Source organism: Myxine glutinosa, chromosome 14 (assembly GCF_964187855.1).
Source record: "Myxine glutinosa chromosome 14, kmMyxGlut1.1, whole genome shotgun sequence".
NCBI classification, from domain to species: Eukaryota; Metazoa; Chordata; class Myxini; order Myxiniformes; family Myxinidae; genus Myxine; species Myxine glutinosa.
The window spans coordinates 70,861,657-70,867,656 of NC_136274.1; positions in this window are offsets into that span (position 1 = coordinate 70,861,657).

Genomic DNA, 6,000 nt, shown 5'->3' on the forward strand with positions numbered 1-6,000 from the left:
ATGAATTTAAACGATTTCAACATAAGGCTGCAACATAACAAAATGTGAAAAAAGTGAAGGGGTCTGAATACTTTCTGAATGCACTGTGTATATAAATTTTAAAAAACCACCTTTAGAGGCCATTTTTCCCCGCAAGCGGGGGTTGGCCTTTTTCGGGAACCGTGGTTGTTGTTGTTTTTTGGGTCCCCTTTTTGAAGCAATGTTTTACGGCCGGATGCCCTTCCTGACGCCAACCCTTTTTGCCGCCTTTAACGACAAACAGGGAATTACAGTGAACTGGTGCTCAATTAGCCGACCTCGGAAGGAACGAACAGGCTGAGTCAACCCCCCTGGTCGTTAATTCAGCGATCGACCGGGATTCAGAACCCAGGATCCTCGGTATCCTAAGCTGTCACCCTAGCCGCTAGCCCAACACCAGGGTTTTAATGTGTATATAATCGGAAGAAATTAAATAAGTAGTGGACGTAGCTTCAAGACGGTCGATCTTTAATTTTCGAAAAGCTTTTGACAAACAATTCTTTTTCTTAGTCTTCCTCAAGTTCAACGTTGACCTTTCATAATGCAACCCTTAACTTTGGTCTCCCTAACTTTAGAGACAATGGGGAGAAGACTGACAAGATTGTAATTGTTTGGATTCGTTTTGTTATCCATTTTATGTTATCAAGTGTCAGATTAGAGACATTCCACTTTGTCAGCGTAGTCCTCGACTCGTCCATGCAGTATTAAAAAAGATGAGTTGGTGGTGAAGTAAGCTCAGGTGCACAGTATATTTAAGGACAATAGCTTCAATTTTATCAGCACCGTTAACTTTAAATGATTTGCGGTTATGAAAATTAACTTTTGGTGTTAGGGTCAGGTTCACTGACAAATTACTTAGATGCAAATAACTTGGTCCAAGTATTTATCCCTTTCCTATAAATCTTCGATGACATATGTCTGCCCCTTTAAAGTGGAGGTATTCGGGTATGGGGTTTCCAGTTTGTGATGGAATTAACCAGCTGCCACCAAGAACGACCGGCATAGTGTCTGAAATACAGTGTGTGAGGTCGGCGTATAGACTATTCCCTCGTGGACTGACTTCATTGCACATTTATACCATTGTCTGATGATATAGTACCTTCCATCATATCATGTATCTTTGCCCCTGGCTTTTCTCGTATTATAAACTTGTTATTATGATATGGTTGGGTATATAAATTTATATTTCAAATTGCAAAATCAAATCACAAAAGTTTCCTAGCAGTTAACATCCCCATATGAGATCACCAAAGAGTCTCCGAAAACTTGTTTAACATCCCCAGTTTGCTCCCAAACAACGTCAAACCTACCTACATGGCACACCTCTACCTAACCAGAGAAGCTCTATTTTTAATGACAACAACACACTTCTCAAGTGCCTTTGGCACTGTAAAAGTGAAAGTCTCCCTCATCTGGTCAGGAAGACATCTCACAAAGTACCTAGAATAAATCCATCATCATTACGTAGCGAGTCGGTTCCTTCACTATCTATTCTACAATCCAGGGGTAAAGGACAGCAATACCAGGCAATGCGTATTGAGATCAGCTTGATGGGATGTAGATTGGTAAGTATCACAAAAGTAACGTCTTTTTTTTTTCTTTTTCTTTTTTTTGTATACTGAATCGAGGCTCGTGAAAGAGCTGAGATCCTTCTGAGGATCTGAGGTCTTCAGAAAGAAATCCAAATATTTTTGATTGGCTTGGTGGATTTTCAAAGACAGCAACTAAAAATACGCAACGTATGATATGGCGGTTTTCTGATCGGACAAACCTTGGTCAAGTTTTGGTGAAAAATGTTAAAATGTCTATAATTAGCTCATGACTTTAAAAATAGGTCAATGTCAAAAAATTATGTCAACCCCTCATACTTTGTATTACCATTACTTAGACAAAATTTCATTCCGAAGGTCCTCGGACATTGGCAGAAAAAAAGGAAGAAAAATCTAAATGGTGGTTTGGTACTCCGAGATGTGCAAGACCTTTAACGCGGAGGGGTATTATGTAAATCAATCGTAAATGCATCTTTCTCTAGAGTCTAGGCTATCTATTGAGGGCAATTTCGTTCTGATCAGACAAAGCTTAGTTGAGTCATGGTCAAAATGTTAAAATGTGTATAATTAGGTCATGACCTTAAAATGAGGTCAAGGTCAAAAAGTCATGTCAACCCGCATACTTTGTATTATTGATGCTAAATTTCATTCCAAAAGCCTCAGCCGACTCCGAGATACAGCTCGGGAATTGGCAGTGAAGGAAAAAAAAAAACGTAAATGCTGATTTAGTACTCATACTAAATAAGAATCTCAAGTACCATTACAAATTGGGGGCACGAATTGTAGAAACAAACCTTACAACTATATCCTATAAAATACAGAATCTCATAAAATATAAATATCATAAAAGATGAATATAACATGTCGGACTCATGAGACTGTTCCTTATGAGCATGTTACCTTGCTGAGACTCAATTGAAAAGTGCACATACAATCCATGTTAAATATGTACAAGTACAAATCTCCCCCCCCCCCTCCTTCCCATGCCCTCCCCCCCTCCCACAGATCTCCCGATGTCCCTGCTCTCAAATGTTGTACTTGTGTGCTTCCCTCTCTCTCCCCATCTTGTCTCCCGCTCCCTTTATCATATGCTTTATGTTTTATGTGTCAGTTTGTCTTTTTGTGATCAATGTTAGCTCTTACACGAGCCTCGATCTTGTATTTTAAAAAAAGAAAAAAATAGGAAAAGTTACGTCTTCAGCTCGAAAAAATTACGTATCAGTTTTAGACATAAATAAATTATGCATTTGAATAAATATAACATCAGAATGGAGTTGCACATGGTAATTAATTCAGATGCAGTTGAGATTATATGATGTTATTATAAGTCTATAATTAGACATTTTAACTAATTATAGACATTAGTGAACCCCTTCATCGGCTCATCCTCATCTCCTCATCGTTATATTTAAACCTAGAAGGTGATTTTGCTTTCTCGCCGGAAACAAAACAACATTTTACCGCTGTTGATGGTACCGTTTAAAACTTTACATAAAATGGTTATTAACCAGAAATGTGCGTTACAAAGAAATAGGTTTGTATCTTCTTTGTCCAAAAAAACTATTACCCATCTTCTCACGTATTTTTTTTTTGCCAATCATAGGGAAAAATAATGTTCAACAGTCGAAGGTGCTAATTGACTCGATCGGTCCAAACGTCCCGCTATCTCCTTTATTTTCGATCATACGGCTAAATAAAAGTGACCATTTGTTTTTCTCGGTAAAATATTCAGGTAAATGACGGATAAATAATATTTTTGTCCTTGTGTGCATTTCATTGTACACTGTTTCAGGCCGTTTGTCTGGAGCATTCAATGACGTTTTGGACAATTGGCCCGCATTGTATGTTCCGTACTATGCAACACGTATGAGGCGCACCAACCTCGACTTGTATAATAGATTTGTTAATAGGCATACTTTATTTATTTACTTTTCAACACTTGTACTGTGAGCTAAAAAGGCTGCTGCTGTGATTTTGCTTTATTTTTGAGCTTGTTGCGACCCTAATTTAGGTTCTTCATAAAGTTCCTTAAAACTTTGCCTACCTCTGAAGGATGACACATGGTGTTGTTTTGGTGTTGTTTCAATGGTGTTGTTTGTTGTTGTCAAACAACACATGGTGTTGTTTCAATGGCACGACAGGGACTCAAACCCAAGACCCTAAGATATTAAGCCGGTCATCTTCACTGTTAAGCCAACAAAAGGCTTTTGATCAAGAGTGTCCGAAGGTTTTACAAAACTGCATGAAATGTTGAATGGCGCAATCGCTTTGTGATAATTAATTTAAAATTTTGTCAAATCATTCAATGAGGGCTAAATCCTTGGAATGAAATTATTGGAAGCCATATTGACATGATATAGGCAGTTTATTTTGAGTTAGGAATTTTTAGAGTCTATTACAAACAATTTGTTCAAGAACTTTTGAAAAGCTTGAGAGAATGGAGATCGGTCGATAAAAAAAATTATTATTGAAGAGTTATAAGAAGCATTGAAACAATAAAAAATTATTATTGAAGAGTTATAAGAAGCATTGAAACAATAAAAAATTATTATTGAAGAGTTATAAGAAGCATTGAAACAATAAAAAATTATTATTGAAGAGTTATAAGAAGCATTGACCTTCTTGTATATTGGAATAACTTTCATGGGACTTGCAAAAATTCCCGTACATAGTGAAGGATTACAAATGTGAGTTAGAGAGACAATCTTAACAATAATTTATTATAATAAATAAGAGTTTTTACAAGGCAGGTGTGAAAGAGATTATTGAAAAGTTGTACAAGTATCTTGTGTTTTGGACGCCTGTTCAAGTCCAATGTTTATATGATATGAATTAAATGCATTTGCTACTTCTCGTGGATTTTTGTAGACGAGACCATTTTGTAGATACCTTTGCTGTAAGTTAAATTATTTCTCTATCTTATTTGAAATATTTGTTTGCTTGGAGTGCCTAATCTTACTATAATTCACCAAATGTCCGTCTGTCTGTTCGATGGTACCGCAAAAACGGCTGAACCGATCGCAACGATATTTTGGGTGGGTATTGCTGGGACCCCTGGGAGTAAAATAGACTATATTGTTTTTCCAGTTTTTTTTTCCAATTTTCCAATTTTCCAGTTTTTCCAAACACGATGGAATAATATTTACCGATATGAACAGTGATGTGGCTTTTATTGAAATTCTACAAATACGGTTTAGATCTTGATGACAATTATGAACCTGCCGCGAATGCGGAAGTGGACAGATTACGGCAATGCATGGGTTTGATAATATCCCAATACATCCGTCATTCAATCGTTATGTTTAATCGTTAATCGTTAAACGTTAATTGTGTAAATCGTTTTGTTAAAGTATCAATGGATGATTGGAATTGAGTGAATACAAGTACGATTTTGAATTCGTAATTGTATTCACCCACCCGTATGGAACTTCACATCAGGATTTAAATATTTGTTTATGTCACGAATGTTGTTAAAAGTTTATTATATTAATGGGTATTTGTGGTTGGAGTTATGTGGTTTGGAATGAAAAAAGAGATATCGAGTTCAAGTGAATGACGAAATGCAGTGATGGTTTCACATTCTAAACGTGAAATTCACGGATCGCCATATGCAGATTCGCCATTGACTGGGAATGGAACACACGTACCTGTTTGTTTGCGAACGGGTACATTTTTCATGGAAGTCCTTCACGAACTTGCTGTCCATGTCTGACATGCGACTGAAGGTGCTACATGAATGTGGAATTTATTGGTTTCATGCTTTAGCATTTGCCATTTCTGCATTATCTGTTTGCTTATGGCCTCCCACCTGTGTGTAGCACGGGTACCTCACTAGTAGTTGTTAATTTGTTCCGATAAATTTTATATATTTGAATTTTTGAAGGGTTTGGGTGGTGTATATTGTTGTTGTATGGAATGTTTATTGTCTTCTTTTATTTTAATATTCCTATCATTATCCAAGGAATTTTTTTATTTCTATTTCTATTTTGCCTTTTTCTTGTTTAACTCCACCCAAATAAGGTGCATGGAGGTTATTTTCCAACCATGTTTCTTTTTTTTGTGTGCATTATATCTCAAGAAGGTTATGGATGGTTTGGGATGAAATTTGGTGGGCAGGTTGGGTGTTTTACAAGGAAGAAATGATTAAATTTTGGTGAAGATCCAGATCCAGATACTAGGAGTTTTTAAGTGATTCTTAACCATTGAGAGACAGGGCCAAAACTATACATAGCACGATATCTCAAAAAGTTGTAGACGGATTCACATGAAATTTGGTGGGCAGGTTGGGTGTTCGACAAGGATGATTAAATTTTGGTTTAGATCCAGATCCGGATCCAGATACTAGGAGTTTTTAAGTGATTCTTAACCATTGAGAGATAGGGCCAAAACTATACATAGCACGATATCTCAAGTTGTAGATGGATTCGGATGA